Source organism: Mobula birostris, chromosome 1 (assembly GCF_030028105.1).
Source record: "Mobula birostris isolate sMobBir1 chromosome 1, sMobBir1.hap1, whole genome shotgun sequence".
Lineage (NCBI taxonomy): Eukaryota > Metazoa > Chordata > Chondrichthyes > Myliobatiformes > Myliobatidae > Mobula > Mobula birostris.
Window position 1 is genome coordinate 42,361,740 of NC_092370.1, and position 25,534 is coordinate 42,387,273.

General features: G+C 41.7%; 1 long non-coding RNA gene across 1 annotated transcript; it reads right to left on the reverse strand.

Annotated features, from left to right (window-relative positions):
• On the reverse strand, nucleotides 1-25,157 carry LOC140196735 (uncharacterized). Its single transcript, XR_011885803.1, has 3 exons — nucleotides 24,938-25,157; nucleotides 21,582-21,667; nucleotides 1-519 (listed from the first exon to the last, which is right to left on the reverse strand). It is a non-coding gene; the product is annotated as an uncharacterized lncRNA (long non-coding RNA).
• Nucleotides 25,158-25,534: the final 377 nt, after the last annotated feature.

The following is a 25,534-nucleotide window of genomic DNA, read 5'->3' on the forward strand; positions in this document are numbered from 1 at the left end:
TTTTATTGTCATTTAGTAATGCATGCATTAAGAAATGATACATTATTTCCTCTGGTGAGATATCACAAAACACAGGACAAACCAAGACTGAAAAAACTGACAAAACCACATAACTATACATATAGTTACAACAGTGCACAATACCATAACTTGATGAAGAAAGTCCATGAGCACAGTAAAGTTCAAAGTTTCTCAAATGTCCCACATCTCACGCAGACGGGAGAGGGAAGAAAAACTCTCCCTGCCATGCCGACCACAATCCGACTCTGAGTCATCCGAAAACTTTGAGCTCTGATCAGCTCTCCGACACCAAGTACTGAGCGGCATCTCTGCCGAATGATTCGACCTCCTTCTCAGTCGCCAAAAACAGGCAAGGCCAGGGGGTTTTGAGGCCTACCCTCTGAAAGATTCCCGACCACACAGTAACGACAGCAGCGGACGGGCGTTTCAGAAATTTCTCTAGATGTTCCTCTGTGATTTCATGTCCATTCTCCGTCAAATCAGAATTGTCCACGGCCCCTATTTAACAGATACGACATCATTTAAAATTAGATTTAAAGAGAAAGGTTGAAAATGGGGATTGCAGAGAATGGCCAACCCATAAATGTCAAATAGCAAGGTACATCATTTATCTAGCCCTAAATGATCATGATGATGAAAATAGATAAAACTTTAACATTGACCTGAAGTACGTAAGATGTGTGGAGCAGATCTAAAGTGATCACACACTACAATAGATTAAAATGTGTCCTTGTTGCTACAACAAGTTAGCAAACTAGGAGCAGGGCTATCTTATAATCAATATTGTAGACAGGAAAAAATGTTTAAAATAGTGAAATGTCTACAGTGTTCTTTCTAGCATTGTTAAACATTAAATAAGAGGTCAACTATATAAAACAACAGTTCATTATCTCTCAGTGCAGGTATTTTACTGAGATCCAAAGCACACTGACACCATGTGGAAAAGGTAAGCTAATACTGCAGGACATTGTCATCAATACATGACCTGTGACAGTAAAAGTCCATGTCATTCTGAACACAGGAAGGAGCATTTTAATGACTCTTCGGAACCTGCGTCTTTGATCACCAGAGCAATAATTGAACATGAAGGCTGTGCAAGCACTGAAATCAAAGGATTTATGCACCATGTATCAATAGCCATTGCTGTTTTCATAACAATTTTTTTTTTTGACCAGTCAGGGGTTGTTAGCCCTGAGCTGAACCTGCGAACCTGGTGAACAGGCAACGCTGTGAGATGTCAGCAATATTACTTAACCTGGTGATTGACTGGGTAATGAGTCAATGAAAGATAAAGCAGAAAGCATTAGGTAGACTCTAATCTCTACTTTAGAAGACCTTGACTTTGTGGGTGACCTCACATTGCTATCACATGCATACCAGCTTCATGCAAGAGAAAACTCAGTGCCCATGTACCTTTGGACAGGTTGGACTCAGTCAGCCAGAGAAAGGTAGAGACAATGACCCTCATTGTACAGTTTCCTCCTCCCATCAAGGCATATGGCGTTGACTTGCCCAGCACCAGCAGATTTACCTACCTGGGCAGCATCATTCGGCAGTATGTTGGAACCAAGGACAACATTGAGTGCGGACTCAGCAAAGCTAGAAATGTCATCAGATCAATGAGTAACATATGGAGATCAACCAAGCACAGCATCCACTCCAAAGTGAAGCTCTACCAGAGCTGTGTTATGTCCACACTCATGGGAGGTCAGAATGCTGGCACATGAAAGAGAACGAGCTTGCCAAGCTGTTGCCATTCCACACCATGAGCCTCTGGACTATCTTCCACACTTCTTGGCCAAGAAACATCTCCAACCACGCCCTACTCCTTCAGTGTCACCATGAGGCCATGGCCATAATCATCACAGGGAAATGTTAGAGATGGATTGGACCTCATCAGGGCAGCACCTCATTGGACCCCTGAAGGGCGGAGGAAACGTGGAAGACCAAAGGTAAGTTGGCCCAATACCGTAGAGGCAGAAATGCGGACCCTGATCCACACCTGGGACACAATAGAGAAGATGGCTAAAGACAGGCAAAGATGGAGGACCTTCTTTGTTGCCCTAAACACCTAGAGCATAACAGACATTTGATGATGAAGGTAAATCGTCAATTGGAGTGAATTTTTCATAGGAGCACTGTGGGTGGAATTGTGCTAACTTCAAAGCAAAGATGGAAAATGCTAAAAACTTGCTGTAGGTCAAGCAGCATCCTTGGGAAAAGGAACATCTCCATTTCAGGTTGTCAGAACCGAAAAGGAATCAAAAGAAACTTGACAAGCTGTAAAGAAGGAGGTGCCAGTATAGAGTAAACGTGGAGTGACCATGGGGATAAGTTGTAAAGAAGGTTATCTGGTCATTTTGTCAATGGGGGCAGTTAGAGAGTGAGAACACCTGACAAAAGAAAGCACCAGAGATTACAGATGCTCAAGGAACTCGACAGCATTCATGGATGGAAATAACAGTCAATGTTTTGGGTCAAGATCCTTCATAGGATACAACAAAAGAATGTGGGAATTGTGAGGTGCAGGACAGGAGAACAAGTCCAGCAGGTCAGGATTATTGGGTTTGAGTTTGGTTTCTCCAGTTAAAAGGAGATTACAAGGTGATGACTAAATGTACAGTAGTACAGTAGTTTTGTGGAAGTGCAAGTGAATCATTGTTTCATCTGAAAAGATGTTTGGGGTGCTGGATGGTGGGAAAGAAAGGAGAGGAAGGGTAAGTGTGGCAACAGCCATACTTGCATGGAAAATGCAGTGCGAATGGGGAGTGGACTTAGGTTTCACAAAGGGAATAATCCCTATGAAGTGCTGAGAGAGGAAATATGTCTGGTGGCGGAATTTCTTTGAAGACGGTAGGAGTTGCAGAGAATGATCCGGATGAATGTGAAGGCTGGTGGGCTGGAATTTGAGGATGAGGGAAACTCAATCCTTCTGTCTCTGAGGAGATGGAGGGTGAGATCAGAGATGAGACCGTGAGGCATAGGAACATAATTAGGCCACTCAGACATAACATAAGAACATAAGAAACAGGAGCAGGAGTAGGCCATCCGGCCCATTGAGCCTGACCCGCCATTCCATAAGATCATGGCTGATCTGTCCAAAAACTCAGACCCATCTACCTGCCTTTTTCCCATAACCCTTAATTCCCTTACTATGTAAAAACCTATCTAACTGTTTCCTAAATATATTTAGTGAAGAAGCCTGAACTACTTCCCTGGGCAGAGAATTCCACAGATTCACCACTCTCTGGGAAAAACAGTTTCTCCTCATCTCCGTCCTAAATCTTCTCCCCTGAATCTTGAGACAATGTCCCCTAGTTCTAGTCTCACCTACCAATGGAAACAACTTTCCTACTTCTATCTTATCTTATCTATCCCTTTCAAAATTTTGTATGTTTCTATAAGATCCCCTCTCATTCTTCTGAACTCCAGGGAGTGTAGTCCCAGACAACTCAATCTCTCCTCATAGGTTAACCCCTTCATCCCTGGAATCAACCTGGTGAATCTCCTCTGCACTGTATTTCCTTCCTCAAGTATGGAGAACAGAACTGCATGCAGTACTCCAGGTGCGGCCTCACCAGTACCCTGTATAGTTGCAGCATGACCTCCCTGCTCTTGAATTCAATCCTTCTAGCAATGATTTCAATCATGTCTGTTCTGCCATTTCATCATTGCTGACTTATTGTCCATCCCAACACTGCTCTCCTGTTTTCTCCCCATAATCTTTGACAGCCTAAGTCATCAAGACCTCAACCTCCACTTGCTCTCCTCCACCCTCTGGCTAAAGAAATTCCTCCTCATTTCTGTTCTAAGCGAACATCCTTGTATTTTGAGCCTGTGTTGTCTCATTCTAAACTCTCACACTATTGTAAACATCCAACATCCACTCTGTCTAGGCCTTTCAATATTCAATAGGTTTCAATAAGATTTCCCCCCCCCCTCCCACCAACCATAATGTGTGATGATGCATGGCATGTGCCTGTGCTAACTTTGTTTAGAGACAGAAGCCAAGTAAATACTGTACAACTTAACAACCCTACACCCTGGACACTCACAAAAGGACTGTATTTGAGTACATCATGGATCTCGAGTCTTAATTTCCAAATTTCTGGAGGAAATGACCTAAAACTAGTCACTTCCGGCATTTATCAGTCCATCTCATAATCTGATGTGTAACACCCTGAGAAAGGTTTCACCGTTAATGTAATGGTCTCTCTGTAGCAGCAGAATGGATTATGGCTAGAGATAATGGGGGCTTTGGAATGTGCACCATCCAATGAAGGGAGTGTTTCTTTTCTTGCTGTGTGCCTGAGACTGAGATGATCTGGATCTTTGGTTTGGCAGAAGATGGGGAGAGAGGATGCCAGAACAGAGAGGTCATAGACACCAGAGAGGAGTGGACATGGAGTGGGGCCAGGAGTCGACGACGCCCGAGGAAATCGATGGAGGACCAGCGGAACCAAAACTGTGACTCCAACTTGTGCACATTAGACTGTTTCATTAAAATGGGCCTTTTTCTTTTTATTTTACTTTACTAACCCTTTGGTCAAATTAAGAATTATAAAGCTAAGTTGTTTAATTGCACATGGTGTACTGTCTGTTATTTCGCGGTACTGATTTGTAACAGGGGACACATCACGCAGCATCCACCCAGACGGGGTTTTGCACCTCAATCTCACATGCTTGGTGGGGCCAGGGATTGTCTTCCCTAGACTTACACAGCCGACAGAACCCGAGGGTTACAGATGGAGTTTCAACTTTAGTTGCTGCATACTAATATAATTTTATATGAGATCTTCTTACATTATATGTGTACATCTTTTATCAATTTGAACTTATTTTCTTCATTTTAATGTTACCCTTTATGGTTTCTGATCTGGAAAGCCAAACTGATCTAGCAGAAACTAAGATGGCTTAATCTCTCATAGATCAGCTTTCTTCAGTCAGGTTGAATAAGAACAGAAACTTGCCATATGAAAACAAAACACTGCAAAGACGTTTCTATCATTTTATTATGAATATGGAAAGTTAAGGTGTGGTAAAGCAGGTAAGAGCAAAAGAAGGCATTTAGCATTTGGACTTTGGAAATGAGTGTCATCTAAGGTAGATTTAGAAGACATGACGTTTTAGAAAGCACAGTCAAACAAATCATTGTGACCACGAGAAACAGATCGTTAATACTTGGAAAATTATAGAAGTATAGGTGGTATAATAGCTTGGCCAAGACAGGTACCAAGAACAGAAAAGATGTCAAAAATCAGAAAGTAGCAACAATATAATTTTAATTTACAACAAGATTGAAGATAGAATTTCACAGATATATTCAGTAACTGCTTCATTTCAAAAAACATGAAGTAGAAAACTATAAACACAAGATAATCTGCATATGGTGGAAATTCAAGGTAACACACGCAAAATGCGAGAGCGCCTCAGCAGGCCAGGCAGCATCTATGGAAAGGAATAAACAGTTGGTGTTCGGGCTGGGACCCTTCATCAGGGAGAACCATGCTTCATGAAGTACTCACTTGTTTACCAGAGCTGCTGGCTACCTGGAAACAGATGAACATTTGGTTTCTGGTAATTAAAATGTTCAATTTAAAATTAGTGTTCAATGCTGAAAACAGCAGCATTAAGTCAACTAGCAGGTAGTTTTAAGAAGGCTGAAGCAGACTGGGACGGCAAGACAGTAGAATATTTTCATTCCTCGAAATGACCACTCTCCGTGGAAGGCAACTATTGTCTGTGTGATATGGTTCCATAGGCATCAGTCACCTTCTGGCATTTTACATAAACAGCAGTTTCCAAAACACTGAAATTCATGGCCCTAGGGCTACTGAGACAGCATATTGTGGGTAGATGAGCTTAGAGCTGGGAGTGGGAATTATTTCTGCCAAATCCTCTCCTATTATAAGGCTAAGCAAAAGAAGGTAATATATCACAGACCACACTTCCTGTCATTTCACCCTAGTAGAGGAATAACTGCTCACGCATGGGGATTATTTAGAGGCTACTTGCTGTCTACAGTATGGAAAAGACATTGAAATGGACTACTTTTCTACTTTTCACTGGCAGACCATAAACACGCAACACTGGGAAAAAATGGAGACCACATCTGCAATTAAATCATTTGGCATAATGTGTGGGTCAATAGCTAAAAGAATTCCTTTAAAGGTACAATTTCTAATAAAAATGATTTGGTAGCAGTACCTTTATCATTGTGTCTTTTGCTATGTGACAGTAATTCCATCCATCATAATGACTGGAGCTATTTACAGAAGAACAGAGATAATTATGGCATCAGTTACATGTGCTGAAATCAAAATCAGCTAAGTCACAGGTAGATTTGAAAAAGACCCTGGATTATACTGGAATTTCTCCCACTACACCATCATGGCGCTACTGGAGAAGGGCAGAAATCCCCTAAGCAGTCTTCAGTAGACATCTGACAAAGTTACCGAGGCAGGACTTCTGTGAGAGCTTGTATCTGATAATATGAAGCCTTCCAGTATGATCACTTAGGTTGTACGATTATACTTGCTTTAAAGTTCTCCTGATTAATCACTGTCTACCTAGTTAACCACCTTATTAACTGGTGCAGCAACTTTGAGGGATCTATGGATTTGGACCTCATGATCCATCTGTTCCTCGACAATGCTAAGAATCCTGCCATTAACCTTGTACTTTGCCTACAAGTTTGATTTTTCCAATGTGTATTGCACTCTTCCAGATTGAACTACATCTGCCATTTCTCTGCCCAACTCTGCGTCCTGTCTATATCGCATTGTACACTAGCCACAACATTTCCAACCTTTGTGTCATCTGCAAACTTACTAACCCACTCCTTCTCTTCCTCTTCAAAGTCATTTATAAAGTTCACAAAGAGCAGGAGCCCCAAAATAGATCCCTGCAGAGTAACACTGGTCACCAACCTCAAGGCAGAATAAACACATCAACAACCACCCTCTGTCTTCTGTGGACAAGCCAATATCAAATCCATGGATCCCATGCTTCAAGACTTTCTGGATGAGCCTACCATGGGGAAATGAAGCCCAAGCCTGTCCTACTCAATATCGCCTGTCCTGGCAGCACCCCTGAGTTGTTTTCCTGCATTTTTTCCAGTTTAATAACGTCTTTTTTTCTCTCTACAGGAGGGTGACTAAAACTAAACACAATACTCAACGTGCAGCTTCACTGGTGTCCTGTAAAATCATGCTATGGTCTCCCAACTGCTATGCTCCGTGCTGAGTTATTAAGGCCAGTATAAGAAAAGCCTTTTTCATCACTATCTACCTGTGACTCCACCTTCATTAGACCATGTGCTTGTACTCCAGGGTACCTCTATTCTATAGCACTCCCCAGTGCCCTGCCACATACTGTGAAAATCCTGTCTGGATTTGACCTTCCAAAATGCAATACCTTGCACTTAGCTAAATTAAACTCTATTTTGCATTCCTCAGCCCATTTACTCAGCTAATCAAGATCCCCCTGTAATTTTTGATAACCTTCTTCATTGTCTACAAAATCACATATTTTAGTGTCATCTGAAAATATGCTAACTATGCCATGTACATTCTTACCCAAACCTTTGATATAGATGACAAACAACAATGGACCTTGCATCAGTCCCTATGCACACCACTAATCACATGGTTTCCAGTCCAAGAACCAACTTTCTACCTTCGCCCTTTGCTTTCTACCCTCACACCAATTCTCTATCCAATTAACCTGCTGTCACCGAAGTCAATGTGATCTAACTTTCTAGAGCAGCCTACCATGTGGGATCTTTTCTTTTTCTTTTCCAATATTTTTTATTAATTTCTACATAGAAGAATGCAGAGTACAAGATGACCTTATCAAAGACTTTCATCTATTGAGATATTCCCACAAGCAATGGTTTCAACTTAAGGACTCTTTATCTTGTTATTTCATGCTCTTGTTATTTATATTTGCATTTGCACAGTTTGTTGTTTTCTATAACCTTGCTCTTTTTAATCCTGTTTACTGTTACTGTTCTATAGATTTACTGAGTATGCCCGCGGGAAAAACAGTCTCAGGGTTGTATGTGGATTTATGTATGCACTCGAATAATAAATTTTATTTTGAACTTTGAACTTTACAGTTCCAAGGTTTTCCTTTGCTGCTCTTGTTAAATAAAGGCACAAGGTTTGTTAACCCACAGTCTACTCACAACTCAGCTATGGCTAACAATGATGCAAATACCTCAACTGGGTCTCCCACAATTTCTTCTCTAGCCTCCCACGGTATTCTTGGATAAACCTGGTCAGGCATTGGATATTTGTCTGCTTTCATATCTTCTAAGACATCTAGTACCTCCTCTATGGTCACGTAGACTAGCCCCCAGACTTTACCATTTACTTTTCCTGTCTTCAATTCTTTCTCCTTGGTAAAACCAAAGAGGATATATTCATTAAGGACCTCACCCATCTCCTGTGGCTCCACACAGAGATGTCTCCTTTGGTCTTTGAGGGGCCCTTTCTCTATCTATTTACTCTTTTTCCATTAATATACATACAATCACTTCAGATTTTTCTTAACCTTCTCTACAAAAGTTGTTTTATGCTCCTTCTTGCCCTCCTGATTTTGTCCTTGAGTACACTTCTGCATCCATTATGCTCTTCCAGGCATAGACTTGATCCTTGCTCCTTGTACCTGACCCATTCCTCCTTTCTCCTGGCCAGGGTTTCAGTATCACGTCCGGAATTGCCTACTCCTGCTAGCCTTGTCCTTCCATTTAACAGGAACAGGAAGACCTTGAGCGCTATCTCATCTTTAACATGGTCTTCTTCTTTTCATGGGTGCTTTTGTGTTTCTTTGTTTTGTGGCTGCAAATCTCAAGGTTTGTATAATGTATACATGCCCTGATAACAAATATACTTTGAAGTTTGAAAAACCTCCCAGTTGCCTGTGATCTCTTTGCCTGCAGACAACCTACTGTAATCATCCTCTGCCCTCCGAGGGTAGCAGCATGAACCAGCGGCCCCCTCAGAGGGAAGCAACTCGAACCAGCGGCCCCTCTGATGGGCAGTGATTCAAACCAGTGGCCTCTCCGTGTGAACCAACTCAATCCAGCGGCCTCTCCAGGGCAGTGACACGAACTCAGCAGCCTCTTCGCAAGCCACTCGCTCTCTTTCACATTTGCCTCGATGCTTTAATCTTCCTTGACTCTTTAATCAGTGAGAAATGTGGTTGATAATGGGTTCTCATATCATCTCTGAGCTTCTCCTCATGCTTGCATTTCTCTCCTGGAGTTTTCTTGGGATCAGCAAGGCACTAGTTCACTCGCTCAAACTACAGACTGTAAGGCACAGGTTCCAACAGTTTTAAAAACAAAATTAAGATAAAAAGAATAAAAGACATAGAAAAACTAATATGATTGACTATCTGGAAGAATTCGCTTGAGGAATCATTGTTCACTGGCGCCATCTTGACTTAGGTCTGATGGGTAAGATAAATATAACAACGTGAGACTAGGATATTATATGGAAACTTGGCTAAGGGAGGGACAGATTGATGTTCTTATTGTTTGCCCATGTGGGTGATCTGTCAGTTTTTGTGTGAGGGAGGGGTTTGTGAGTTTTTGTTTCTTTTTCTTTTGGTACAGAGGGCGATTGATGTCTTTCTTTCAACTACTCCTATGGTTTTCTGTACTTTATAGCTATCTGGAGACCACAATTCTCAGAGCTGTAGTCTGCATACATACTCTGATAATAAAATGAACCTTTGAACCTTTAGACCTTTTGCATTAAAGTAAATACAATTTAATCCAATAGACCTTCTTCACTCATGACCAATTTCTGCCTGTCATTCCTATTCACCTTGCTATCACTGACTTTGGCATCACCTTCCAGCTTCTCATTTGTATCCCCGATGCTTGGGATCTCGCACCCCCCCCCCCCCACGACGACCCCTGCCCATCTAATTTAAACCCATCCTAACAGAACTAGTAAGTCTTGTTAGATTGTCATATGCATTAAGCACGTAAAGAGTCAATAAGAGACGTAGCTGCAGAGAGAAGAGGCAGCATTTCAATCATGGCGTCACTACTAGGGAAATGTTCTCAAGCAACTCTAATGCAAATATCAAATTCTTGATTGACTGTGTGCATAATAAGCAGTTAAGATCATCATATATTGAAACAATTTGGGGAATTTGTAATTAATTCACTTTTATAGCTGCTCATATGGCTACGAAGGACAACATTATCGAAGCTTTCCATCATCCAGTGCTTGTAAAGAATTCACTAATATGAGGAGGCAGAAAGTTAAAGGGTAAAAGAACAGCTTTGTTTGTTACACGTACATTGAAACATACAGTGAAATGTGTTGTTTAAATCAAATCAACTCAGCGAGGTTTGTGCTGGGCAGCCGACAAGTGTTGCCACGTCTCTGGCACCAACATAGCATGTCCGCAACTCATAACCCTAACCCGTATGTATTTGGAATATGGTACACTATTAGCAGAAGGCCAACAAAATCATGATTTAAAACACCAGATTTGTTCAACTGCTTTTTTTAAAAAAAATTCCTTGTTTCTTCTGTCACTAAACATTTCAACTTGGTGTCCACAATTTAGCTGTAAATAATTTTTTCATGAGTGCAGCTTGTCATTTTTGACATTCAAGCATCTGTCAGATTCAACATAGAGCTTCTGTGAAATCCCCATCTCTAAACTATTGTAAAATTTAGTGTGCCCTAGAAAAGCTGTCAAAAGACATGAATTGTTCACATGACATCCAACCAGAAGTTGCTTCCATTCACAACAAGATGAGGGTATAGGAAAATGCTAAATGACACAATTTTGAGATAGCATTCTTCAACAGAATAAAATGATCATCTGGCAGCTAGAAAAGGGACATCATCCTGAGTAAAACATTCGATTACTGCAGTCACTTGAAACAATTGTAGCTTTCCTGGGTGATCAGTTCCAGAATTTTGAAAATGGAAGTTAAAAAGCGTGAAAGTTCTTTCACAAAATTATAAATGTGATCTAACAATTTTTGCCATTGAATCGCAATAACCCGAGACTTGACTAGGAGGGAAGCCAGCAGTTTTGTTCTGAAATCTTCAATGTTTTATTTGACCAGTTATTAGTCTGCTTTTATTGCAGAGAGGATGTGTACACAGTGTGTTGGACACCACTCATGTTCAGAAATATGCCACTATATTTGCAGTATTTGAACCCAATGACTGGAACAGGATTTTGCTGAATTCACGTAATACAGATTTTATGTACAGAAAGAGCAAATAAATATTCTGCAAAACTGTTGAAAATTCTAAAACAAAGAAGCCTTTATTCAGCAATCCTTAATGTGTGCATTTTATGGAAACTCTTACTGACCCTGCCAGTTATAAACTGTGAAGGAGAACGTACATTCATAACGATGGAGGGATAAATAATTGAACTGAGATCAAAATGCATCAGAAGTGCCTGAAGTCCACGTCTCTGATGGCAGCTGAATTGAAACTGGAGCAACAAATTGTCTTCGGTGACATTGTATAAGACATTCCTCTCCCACAGCTTGCAGAAAATTGATCATTTAAAAGGCACATCACAAAACCTCGTGAGAGTTTGTATGTTTGTAATTTCTCATATTTTGCTTTCATAATAATGTGTAAATGAGTGCACAGAAGAGATTTTACAAAATACAAAGTTTTGCATGCGTTTGGTGGTTCTGGGCTGAGTAAGGAAACATTAAAGATGTATTGTGTAAGCTTTATTTTACCTTCAACAATTACCAGTCATCACTGTGAGGCTTATGCTTGAAGCCATCAGTTTGATTGGGTGACACAGTAGTGTAGCGGTTAGCATGACGCTACTTCGGTTCGTGGCGTCAGAGTTCATGGGTTCAGTTCTGGCTTCCTCCGTATAAGAAAGTTTGTACGTTCTTCCCATGTGTTCGTGGGTTACTCCGGGTACTCTGGTTTCCTCCACAATCCAAAGACTTAACGTAAGTTATTTGGTCATTGTAAATTGTCCTGTATTTAGACAGCGGGTTAAATCAATGGGTTTCTGGGTGGTACAGCTCAGTGGGCCAGAGGTCTTGTTTCATGCTGCATCTCTGAATAAAAATAAATCAAATAAAAACTGTATTTTTCTTGTGATTTCTATGATGTAGTCCAAAGTAAAAAAGTGTATTTTCAATCAGGCTTATTAAACGTTTTCATGAGATAATTTTTTTTCTTCAGTTTTGTGTGGCAAAAATAAGTACTTAGTTTTGATATTGCACATTCTGCTTTATTTACTAATGTGTCGTGCAAAATATTTATTGTCTTTCCACATTAATATTCTTAATACAAATATGTTTTACAGAAGTGTTAGTATTGAGGGAAAACCTCCAATTTTCTGTTTGCCATGGCCCCAATAAAGCTTAATTCATCTCAGCTGGACTCCTTGACCTTCCGTTCAGTTAATTTTTACCAGACAACAATGACCACAAAGTGCACCACATGACACACTCTTGCTAATTTTACTCATTTCTCAATAACTTTACCAATTCCTCTCGTTGGCAAAATTACACCACAATGCTCTCATACGTGCAAGTTCATGTGACCAGTCCTCATACATGCATGTGACTCCTGCTTTCAAAATACATTCAGCAAAGTCAGTTTCTCAACTTCACAAGCAATGCCTGACAACTGAATTCCCTTTATTATCAATTTTCCCATTGTGTAATTTAATGTACCAGATCTTATAGTGTAGATGCCACCCCATGCCCTATTGTTATATCTTACAGAGTGCCAGGCTGAAGCAGAGACCCATTCCTTCCTGAGGTGTCAAATCAACCAGCTGTAGCTTCACCACAAAACCTTGGTGCAGCCGAGATTACTGGCAGTAGAGGTTGTCTGTACCAAGCCTGGGAGATCCTAGTTTCCAGTGGAGATTCAAGATGAGCAGCTAGTCAGAAGGCTGGTGATTCATGGTCATGTAATGGACTCTGCTGATCCTACTAATCTTCCAGTTGGATATAACTACTGGCAGTTATGGTGCTAATTGATAATTTGAATATTCTGATTGTAGTGGGGGCTGTATGTTGCATCTTGTTTCACAAATTCTATTCCTTTCTTCTTAATTGAATCAAAATTTGGAACAAAATCTGAGGTTATTTCATTGTACTTAGTGCATGACCAGGGACTATGTTCTCCCAGAACGCCTCTGACTAACTCAGTATTCACGGCTGGAGAGGATCCAGAGAGGGACAACCCCTACACCCATATCCACAAACTCCTACATATTGAAGCTCAGACTCACAACTTGCTCCACCATACCACAGTTTACATTGTTTAGTTCTACTTTATAAGATGTAGAAATCCACTTTTTAATTAATCACACTTTAATCCACTTTTTAACTAAGCACAGAAAAATCGAGAACACTCATAAATACTTACCACTAAAAGCAGAGTGTTCTTCTTCCTTCACATCCTTAAGTCCCACCCTCAATTTCGGCTCATTCCTGCCCTACCCGATCCTTCTATCTCTCCCATTTAAGAGATCTTAAGATGCTTGGTTCTCTACTACTAACCTGCTAAACTCTCCAAACAACCCTTTCTGTAACTGGAATTGGTTTATAATTGTGGCTTGTACCAAGATACCGTGAAAAGCCTGTCTTGCATACTGTTCATACAGATCACAGTGCACTGAGGTAGAACAAGGTAAGACAATTACAGAATGCAGAATAAAAATGTAACAGCTACAGAGAAAGTGTCGTAGAGGTAAACAATGTGAAAGGTCATAATGAAGTAGACTGTTAGATTCAGAGTTCATCTTCTTGTACTGGTCCAGTAGTCTTATAACAGCAAGGTAAAAGCTATCATTGAGCCTAGAGGTATGTGTCTTCAGGCTTTGACTCTTCTGCCCGATGGAAGAGGAGAGAATGCCTGGGGCGGGTGGGATAATTGATTATGATGGTTGCTTTACTGAGGCAGTGACAAGTAAGACAGAGTTCATGGACTGGTTTCCATGATGTGCTGAGCTGTGTCCAAAACTCTCTACAATTTCTTGCAGTCGAGTCACATGCAGAGCAGTTGCCAAACTAAATAGGATGCTTTCTATGGTCCATCAATAAAAAATGGTTTGGGTCAACAGAGACAGGCCAAATTTCTTTAGCCTTCTGAGGAAATAGAGGCATTGCTGCGGTTTCTGGGCTATGGCATGTATATGGTTACACCAGGACATGTTATTGGTGATGTTAACTTCTAGGATCTTGGAGCTGTCAACCTCAACACCACCAATGTAGACAGGAGCATGCGCGCTGAACCACCTCCCAAAGTTAAAGACAGGCTCTTTTGTTTTACTGGCATCGAGGGAAAGGCTGTTGTCATGACACCATGCTACTAAGCTTTCTATCTCCTTCCTGCCCTCCGACTCATTGCTATTTTAGATATGATCCATTACAGTAGTATCTGGAAACTTGTAGATGGAGCTAGAGCAGTACCAAGTCACACAGTCATGAGTATACGGGGAGTGGAGCAGGGGTCTAAGGACACAACCTTCTGTACTACTATAAATCCCAAGACAGCCCCTGTAAATCATAAAGCAGTACATGATTTTCCATTTGTTATAGACAAGTTTCAAAACAGAGCCATTACCAAAGGTTGGACTATACCACACATTGGAGGGTTGCAGATGTTGTTCCTTTATTCAAGAAAGGGAGTAGAGATAGCCCAGGAAATTATAGACCAGTCAGTCTTACTTCAGTGGTTGGTAAGTTGATGGAGAAGATTCTGAGAGGCAGGATTTATCAACATTTGGAGAGGTGTAATATGATTAGGGATATTCAGCATGGCTTTGTCAAGGGCAAGTCATGCCTTACAAGCCTGATTGAATTTTTTGAAGATGTGACTAAACACATTGATGAAGGAAGAGCAGTAGATGTAGTGTATATGGATTTCAGCAAGGCATTTGATAAGGTACCCCTTGCAAGGCTTATTGAGAAAGTAAGGAGGCATGGGATCCAAGGGGACATTGCTTTGTGGATCCAGAACTGGCTTGCCCACAGAAGGCAAAGAGCGGTTGCAGACGGGTCATAATCTGCATGGAGATCGGTCACCAGTGGTGTGCCTCAGGGGTCTGTTCTGGGACCCTTACTCTTCGTGATTTTTATAAGTGACCTGGATGAGGAAGTGGAGGGATGGGTTAGTAAGTTTGCTGATGACACAAAGGTTGGAGGTGTTGTGGATAGTGTGGAGGGCTGTCAGAGGTTACAGCAGAACATTGATAGGATGCAAAACCGGGCTGAGAAGTGACAGATGGAGTTCGACCCAGATAAGTGTGAAGTGGTTCATTTTAGTAGGTCAAATATGATGGCAGAATATATTATTAATGGTAAAACTCTTGGCAGTGTGGAGCATCAGAGGGATCTTGGAGTCCGAGTCCATAGGACGCTCAAAGCAGCTGCGCAGGTTGACTGAGTTTAAGAAGGCATCTGGATGAACTCAGCAGGTTGGGCAGCATCAGTTAGAAACGATGAGTCGACGTTTTGGGCAGGAAGTCTCCGTCAGGACTGAAGAATGAAAGATGGGGAAGGATTTGAAGAATGCTTGTAGCTTCAGTTGAAAGACCAGTAATTTGAAAGACAAAGGGGTGGGGGAGGGGAAGCATTGATGTCATAACGCTGAAAACAATGGGTAGTAGAAGAAGGAGGCAGAACAGTGAGGGAGCTGGGGGGAGGGGCAGAGTGAAATAGGGATAGAGGAAGGGAGGGGGAGGGAATTACCGGAAGTTGGAGAATTCTATGTTCATACCAAGGGGCTGGAGACTACCTAGACGGTATATGAGGTGTTGCTCCTCCAACCTGAGTTTAGCCTCATCATGCCAGTAGAGGAGGCCATGTATGGACATATCTGAACGGGGATGGGAAGCAGAGTTGAAGTGGGTGGCTACCGGGAGATCCTGTCTGTTGTGGCGGACGGAGCAGAGGTGCTCGACGAAGCGGTCTCCCAATCTGCGTCGGGTTTCACCGATGTAGAGGAGGCCGCACCGGGAGCACCGGATGCAATAGGTGACCCCAACAGACTCACAAGTGAAATGTTGCCTCACCTGGAAGGACTGTTTGGGGCCCTGAATGGTTGCAAGAGAGGAGGTGTAGGGACAGGTGTAGCACTTACGCTTACAGGGATAAGTGCCGGGTGGGAGATCCGTGGGGATGGACGTGCGGATAAGGGAGTCATGGAGGGACTGATCCCTGCGGAAAGAAAAAAAAAACGACTCCCTTATCCGCACGTCCACCCCCACTGATCTCCCACCCGGCACTTATCCCTGTAAGCGTAAGGGCTACACCTGTCCCTACACCTCCTCTCTTGCAACCATTCAGGGCCCCAAACAGTCCTTCCAGGTGAGGCAACATTTCACTTGTGAGTCTGTTGGGGTCACCTATTGCATCCGGTGCTCCCGGTGCGGCCTCCTCTACATCGGTGAAACCCGACGCAGATTGGGGGACCGCCTCGTCGAGCACCTCTGCTCCGTCCGCCACAACAGACAGGATCTCCCGGTAGCCACCCACTTCAACTCTGTTTCCCATCCCCATTCAGATATGTCCATACATGGCCTCCTCTACTGGCATGATGAGGCTAAACTCAGGTTGGAGGAGCAACACCTCATATACCGTCTAGGTAGTCTCCAGCCCCTTGGTATGAACATAGAGTTCTCCAACTTCCGGTAATTCCCTCCCCCTCCCTTCCTCTATCCCTATTTCACTCTACCCCCTCCCCCAGTTCCCTCATGGTTCCGCCTCCTTCTTTTACTACCCATTGTTTTCAGGGCTATGACGTCAATGCTTCCCCTCCCCCACCCCTTGGTCTTTCAAATTACTGGTCTTTCAACTGAAGCTACAAGCATTCTTCAAATCCTTCCCCATCTTTCATTCTTCAGTCCTGATGAAGGGTTCCTGCCCGAAACGTCGACTCATCATTTCTAACTGATGCTGCCCGACCTGCTGAGTTCATCCAGCGTACTGAAAGTGTTGCTTTGATCACAGCATCCGCAGTTTATTTTGTGTTCAGAAGGCATATGGTGTATTGGCCTTCATTAATCATGGAATTGAATTTAGGAGCCGAAAGATAATGTTACAGCTATATAGGACCCTGGTCAGACCCCACTTGGAGTACTGTGCTCAGTTCTGGTCACCTCACTACAGGAAGGATGTGGAAGCCATAGAAAGGGTGCAGAGGAGATTTACAAGGATATTGCCTGGATTGGGGAGCATGCCTTATGAAAACAGGTTGAGTGAACTCAGCCTTTTCTCCTTGGAGCGATGGAGGATGAGAAGTGACCTGATAGAGGTGTATAAGATGATGAGAGGCATTGATGGTGTGGATAGTCAGAAGCTTTTTCCCAGGGCTGAAATGGTTGCCACAAGAGGACACAGGTTTAAGGTACTGGGGAGTAGGTACAGAAGAAATGTCAGGAGTAAGTATTTTACGCAGAGGGTGGTGAGGGTGTGGAATGTGCTGTCAGCAATGGTGGTGGAGATGGATAGGATAGGGCCTTTTAAGAGACTTTTGGATCGGTACATGGAGCTTAGAAAAATAGAGGGCTATGGGTAAGCCTAGTAATTTCTAAGGTAGGGACATGTTTGGCACAACTCTGTGGGCCGAAGGGCCTGTATTGTGCTGTAGGTTTTCTATGTTTCTATGTTTCTATATACTTTAAGTGGAAATACCCTTGTGGAGGTGCAGACTTCTGCTTGACAGATGTGAATCACACTCCAATATGTATATACTTCGAATTTTACTCAAGTCAAAAATCATGACCCTTCAGATGAAAGGAATCTTGTCTAAGATACTAGAGGGCGCTGGCTCTCCATGCCTTGGTAATGAGTCAGCATCATCAGTCAGGAGAGGTCAAAAATGTGAAGTTGGAACGGGAAGTGGGTATTATTGACTTATTTGTTAGTGTTCCTGACAGTGGTAAACATATTTTAAGTATCTTAATGTCTCACAGTTTTAAAATGGAGGCCCAAAGGAATAGTTAATACAATGGCGATAGTGAAATATCACTCCATTATGTAGCATATCTTTGAACTTAAATGTACACTTTGATGGGAAATTTAAATGTGTGTGATTAAGTGGCAGATTGACACATTAGGATTCAGTCCTTGTATCAGGAAGGATTTATTTGAAGTTAACTGAGTGTTAGTTATGCGCTGACTGCAGCTCTATTAACAGTTGTGTTAATGTCATCAAAATGCCTTTTTTCCCCAAAGAACTCAGCTGAAAATTCCCAGGAGTGTTGTACCTTCACAGAACATTTGTTTTTTTACCCCCTTCCCCACAGAGCAGCTTTCAAAATGAAATCTTTTAACAGGTGAGTGCCTGAACTATAATAACAGCCTTTATTGTCTGTTATGCTGGAAGATAATACTCTAACGATGAGATCGTTTCTGTTTCCTGTATTCAGTTGATAAAACAGACTTCACATTAAAAAGGACTAACGTGCTTATTTCTCAGAAATGGGTCATGATGAGAGACAGAAAATGAAACAATGAGTCAGATAAATACATTGGACAGAAAATGAGTACGTCTCTGTTACAAGTGGGCAATTTCTGTTTCCCAGATTTCTGCAATATACTGCACATGTGATAGTTTCTACAAAAGGGTGAAGAGAAAAATATGTTAATCCTTCTTGGTACTTACAAACATAGATGGAAGACATTTAACCTCTTGTTCTCAACCTCTGGACTATGATCTCAACTTTGCCCTTTATTACTTGACTGGCAAGATTCTAACAAATTCAGGTCCAAAATCTTCGTGTCATTGAGACACCCCGTGAAGACAAGGAGGGAAAGAAAAACTGAAGCAAGTCAGAGATGACTGGGTGGACACCTTCCTAGAATCCATTGACAATAGGCTGAATGAATTAGAAAAAAGGACTCGAATTATGAAAGAGGGGTTCTTGTAGAGGAGGGTCATGTAGGAGAGAGATTGGTATACAATAGTTCTTAAGCAGTTCTTTTGGATCCAGGATAATTTACTTCCATTTCTGCTTTGTTAAAGAGGTGATTTTAGGAATCAAACACTTCCACTGATGCACTAATAGCCCTTGGACTTATTTTTGCCTTTCATATACTGTAGCCAACTGTCCTTTTGTCTTTCCATTGATACCAGAAACCTTAGACATCCTGATTTTCTTGCCTGTCCTGTGCTCTAAACTTGCTTTTATAAATATCTCATTTGCCTTTCAGTGAAGCTGGTGATGTAGGGTTTTATATTCCTCATGCTCCTAACTGGTGGATCTTTGTGCCCAACTTACCTCAGTTTCAACTACTCCTCAACAAACATTAACAATATTTATCCTATTACACAAATAGAATAGTAATCATTCTGTGTAGAACCAGTTTCAACAAACACCCAAGCAACAAGCACCTGGATGAACTCAATGGGTCAAGCAGTATCTGTGAAGTGAAAGAAATTGTCAATGGTATTGGATCAAAAGCCTGCCTCAGGACCGTACACCAAAAATGCTGGTGAATGCACCAGGCCAGGCAACATCTATAGGAAGAGATACAGTCGACGTTTCGGGCTGGGACCCTTTGTCAGGACTAACTGAAAGAAGAGATAGTAAGAGATTTGAAAATGGGAGGGGGAGGGGGAGATCTAAAATGATAAGAGAAGACAGGAGGGGAGGAGGGGTGGATCTAACGGCTGGAAAGTTGATTGGCAAAAGGGAGAGGATCATGGGACGGGAAGCCTGGGGAGAAAGAGAAGGGGGGAGGAAAGCCCGGAGGGTGGACAGCAGGCAAGGAGTTATAGTGAGTGGGACAGAGGGAGAAAAAAGAGAGAGAGAAAAAAAAGGGGGGAAAAATAAAAAATATATATAAAAAAATATTAAATAAACAAATAAGGGATGTGGTGTGAAGGGGAGGGGGGCATTAACGGAAGTTAGAGAAATCGATACTCATGCCATCACATTGGACCATAACCTTGCCTTCCTTCATGAGAAGCTTTAAAAAGCAAACCCACCACCAATGATTTTGTAAACAATAGCTGAAAATGGTTATCTTCAATAGCAAAGCGCTAAATGGGTCTCGGTAGAATCATCTTACCCAAATCTGATTTTTTTTGGTTTTGCATCATTGATTGCCAATGCATGGTTTGCTTTAAATATTGTTTTTTGAGTATGAAACATTTATTATGTAACTAAATACAGAGGTGGGTGATACAAGGAAAGAAAATCCGTATTCACATTTTTCAAATGGGAAGTTAACAATCCTAATAACAATATCTAGAGACAATAAAGCAAAAGCAGCCAAATTCCTACAAGATTTAAACCAGATAAATGTAAATGAAGAAAAAGCTTTTTTTATATATCTAACACTATCCATGCTTACAAGATAGGCCTCAACACTAAGCACCCAGAAATAAAATTTAGTATTTGTGATAGTGCAGGAAACATAGCAACCATTTTTCCGCCAAACAATTTAGTGACCTACCAGTATTGGCACCTGCCCTACAGACAACAAGTGTTCTCGTGCCAGGAAAGGTGATAACTCCAAAGGGCCTGCTGCAGCACTTTAATGGGCTAGGAACAAACATCAAAGTGAAACGAAGGCCACTATGATCAACTGGGCAAAAATTTTATAAGGCCACGCTCAAGGGTAGAAATTAATAGCAGGATGCACCAACTAAATATGCCCTTCGGTCACATTATCATGCATCATAGTCATAGTCATACTTTATTGATCCCGGGGGAAATTGGTTTTCATTACAGTTGTACCATAAATAATAAATAGTAATAAAACCATAAATAGTTAAATAGTAATATGTAAATTATGCCAGGAAATAAGTCCAGGACCAGCCTATTGGCTCAGGGTGTCTGACCCTCCAAGGGAGGAGTTGTAAAGTTTGACGACCACAGGCAGGAATGACTTCCTATGATGCTCTGTGTTGCATATCAGTGGAATGAGTCTCTGGCTGAATGTACTCCTGTGCCCAACCAGTACATTATGTAGTGGATGGGAGACATTGTCCAAGATGTCATGCAACTTGGACAGCATCCTCTTTTCAGACACCACCGTCAGAGAGTCCAGTTCCATCCCCACAACATCACTGGCCTTACGAATGAGTTTGTTGATTCATTGAAGTTTGCAGGTGAAATTCAGTTTTGTAGTCAATGCAACTGAATTTTGGAATTGGCTTCAGCGAATGTATTACCATATCACAACCATCATGCCTAAGGCCACAGAAGAATATTCTGTTCCTATATGTGAAAATTTCAGAATTCACATGTGGTTGGTATTGAGTATACCAAATCTGTATTTAGCATTCCAGGATTGCAGATGAAGATCTTGAAAGATTTATGAAATGATCACCTCTAGATCACTCTTGACTATCTTATAAATATCTACCCTTAAATGTCCATGTTAGATGGGTGGATGCTGAATTGACAGCAATATATGGGAGCTAAGTAAAAACAATCATGGTGGGAGCTACTCCTTACACTGTAGCGTAGATTCTTTCATAGAGAAACCATGGATCCATTTTCATCAGATTACACCTTCAGGAAAAATGCATCTTCTCAACTAGATGGTATTGTTTGGTACTCACCATACATTCAGACTCCCATGGAAAATTCATCTCAATCTTCTTTTTGCTTCATGACCACATCCAAGTCATGATCCTAACAAGTGGGTCTGCAACAGAATTAAATATATTAAGGATTGGTGTCAAGTAAATCTGTCACTGAACTTACACTTTTGCTAACCTTGCTTACTTCAGTGGTGCACAACGTGGAGACGATAATCCAGAATCAATAACATCCAAGATCTACTATCAAACTGCAGTATGCAGACAGTGTTGTTTCTCTGCACTCTGGGAAAGCAAGCCTCAGTCCTTCAACGATTCATTCTGTGAAGCATATGCAGGGATAGGCTTCATGCTGAACATCTGCAAGACAAACATCCTCTACCAACCTGCCCCTGCTGTACAATATTACCCTCAATCCACAATGCTTCATAGCAAGGCCCTGGACATTGGAAACAATTTTCTTCTCTCAGGAGCCACCTCCTGGCAAAGGCAGACAATAATGATGAAACTGGCCATCATCTTCAATCACTCGCAAAGGTTTTGATAACGAAGTAAATTTAAAAATCAAGATCTCAAATCTGACACAAAACTCATTGTGTACTGGGCTGCAGTGATTTCTGCACTGTGTCTGCTTCTGAAACCTGGAGTACCTACCGAGTCATGTCAAGGCTCTGGGAAGATTCCACCAACATTGCCCTTGCAAAATACTCCAGATTCAATGCAAGGACAAGTAAATCGACATGAATGCCCTTTTTCACACCAGCATCACTAGCATTGAGACTCAAGTTACACTCGGTGGCTAAGTTGCTCAGGCTACATCACCTGCATGCCCAATACCAGATTCCCAATTCTCAAGTTCTGTCATGGAAGGGAATGACCAAGTAGAGTGAGGAAAAGATTCAACAATACGTTCAGAGCTTCTTGAACAAATCCAGTGTTGCAATAGAGTCCTGGATACCTCTGGCCCATCACTGCTCAAAGTAGAGAAGTATGGAAGAAGCCAAAGAGTGGTGGTAGAGAATTGCTTCTCTGAGTGGAGGCTTGTGACTAGTGGTGTGCCACAGGGATCAGTGCTGGGTCCATTGTTATTTGTCATCTATATCAATGATCTGGATGATAATGTGGTAAATTGGATCAGCAACTTTGCTGATGATACAAAGATTGGAGGTGTAGTAGACAGTGAGGAAGGTTTTCAGAGCCTGCAGAGGGACTTGGACCAGCTGGAAAAATGTGCTGAAAAATGACAGATGGAGTTTAATACAGACAAGGGTGAGGTATTGCACGTTGGAAGGACAAACCAAGGTATAACATACAGGGTTAACGGTAAGGCACTGAGGAGTGCAGTAGAACAGAGGTACCTGGGAATACAGATACAAAATTCCCTAAAAGTGGCGTCACAAGTAGATAGGGTCGTAAAGAGAGCTTTTGGTACATTGGCCTTTATTAATCAAAATATTGAGTATGAGAGCTGGAATGTTATGATGAGGTTGTATAAGGCATTGGTGAGGCCGAATCTGGAGTATTGTGTTCAGTTTTGGTCACCAAATTACAGGAAGAATATAAATAAGGTTGAAAGAGTGCAGAGAAGGTTTACAAGGATGTTGCCAGGACTTGAGAAACTCAGTTACAGAGAAAGGTTGAATAGGTTAGGACTTTATTCCCTGGAGCGTAGAAGAATGAGGGGAGATTTGATAGAGGTATATAAAATTATGATGGGTATAGATAGAGTGAATGCAAGCAGGCTTTTTCCACTGAGGCAAGGGGAGAAAAAAACCAGAGGACATGGGTTAAGGGTGAGGGGGAAAAAGTTTAAAGGGAACATTAGGGGGCCTTCTTCACACAGAGAGTGGTGGGAGTATGGAATCAGCTGCCAGACGAGGTGGTAAATGCGGGTTCTTTTTTAACATTTAAGAATAAATTGGACAGATACATGGATGGGAGGTGTATGGAGGGATATGGTCCATGTGCAGGTCAGTGGGACTAGGCAGAAAATGGTTCGGCACAGCCAAGAAGGGCCAAAAGGCCTGTTTCTGTTCTGTAGTTTCTATGGTTTCTATGGTACCTTTTGGGATGGCATTGAGAACTTCGAGTCCATACACTAGTAGGACACAGAAACCTCCATTAACAATGGAAAACACATATCATCTCACAAAGTACTCAAGTCAGGCATCAGCTGTCCCACTTGTGGAAGTCAGTCATGGTCACTTAGAGCCCACAGACCTGGAGGAGAAGTAAGTTATTCTCAATCTCTATTGACTGCTTAGGGAGTTTCATCTCCAACAGTGTTATTCATAAGTTTAACTATACAGAATCTTAACAACAAATTAGCCTTTGATGATTAAGGAAATTTAAAATCAGGACCTCAGACCCGGCACAAAACTTGTAGTCTACTAGGCAGCAGTAAATTAGCCATTCATCATTATCCTTTAAGTTAGCCATTGCTGAAAATCCATATGAAAAGATCATGCAAAATAGTTTACGATCTTCCAAATATATACAGTACACTTAGTAACTTAAAAGCTATGGACAGAAGTAGCTTACACAGTGCCTCGAATCTGCATCATTGTATGACCATTACTGATCGTTACACTGGCCTCAGACCCATTAACCTGCCCATTTTTCATAATCCTTGATTTCTCTGCAGTCTAAAAGGATTTTCAGGATGGGCTCGGATATACTCAGTTGACACAGGATCGACAGATCTCTGGAATAACATGACTTCAGGTATTAAAAACAGAACTGCTGAAGGTAGAAAAAAATGAAATGAGGTTGCGAACCCATGACCTCAGCAGAAATCTGAATGCAACCAGTGCCAAAATCAGCACCAAGTCATTTTATTTATTGATTGATTTAGAGATACTGTGCTGAACAGGCCCTACCGGCTCTACGAGCCACACCGCTCAGCGACCTACCCTATTCACAGGACAGTTTACAATGTCCAATTAACCTACTAACCAGTTTGACTTTGGAATGTGGGAGGAAACGCAATATTCACAGGGTGGATGTACAAATTCCTTACAGACAGTGTTGGAATTGTACTCCAAGCTCCAGTTCTGTAATGGCGTCATGCTAGTTGCTAGTCATTCATGATATTCCAGTTTCTCTCACAGTCTACGTTGAGAAGCGGGAGAGAGAAAATAACTATCCCTTCCTGTTTTAATCCCTGTTCTATTCACACAGATGTGATTGAACATTCTGGGGTAAATTAAAAAAAACAAAAGGAGCATGGTTCTCTCAACACTTCAGTCCATTTCAGTCTGAGTACATCTGTTCTATTTCAATTGATGCTCACAGATTCATGGAAGCAATTCTAAGGTCACTGATTGTATCACACAACAAAGCAACAGAGAACTGCAGCTAAACATGCACATACATACCTGACAAAGATTAGTTTCCCTTTAATAGCCTTTTACATTTGTGTGACTCTGCTCTTCGCCTGGTGGCACATGAGGCAACCAATTCCTTCCACATCCAGCAGATCGTGCTCTAGGTCGTTTCCATAACAAAGGCCTTTTTTTTATGTGGTCAGCTCATTAGCCTGACTCATAACTCTCAACCAGGCAATCCAGCTAGATATGTTGATGGGGGAGGGCCGGTACTCATCTCCCAACCAACGTAATTGCCCTGTTGGAATTCAGCACGGTATTTGGAACAGGTCAATAGTCTGCTTACTGAGGTTTTTATAAACAGAGGTTTGGATTCATACTTTACCAATTCTGAACCAGGAAAACTGCCACTTAAACAGCATATTTCATACTTGTTTCACTGAAAGCATACTGCACTGCTTGGACGCTGTGATGTGAGCAGATGAAAAACATACATGTCTCCCAAAAGATAGCCTAATAAAATTTATTCTGTAGGTTAATACAACCTTCAGATGAAAGGGCCAACTTATCTTGTATGAAAATACTAAATGCTGCATTTTCCTGAGTTCCTGATTTCTTGGGTGCTCCCCTGACAAGTGCATATTCAGC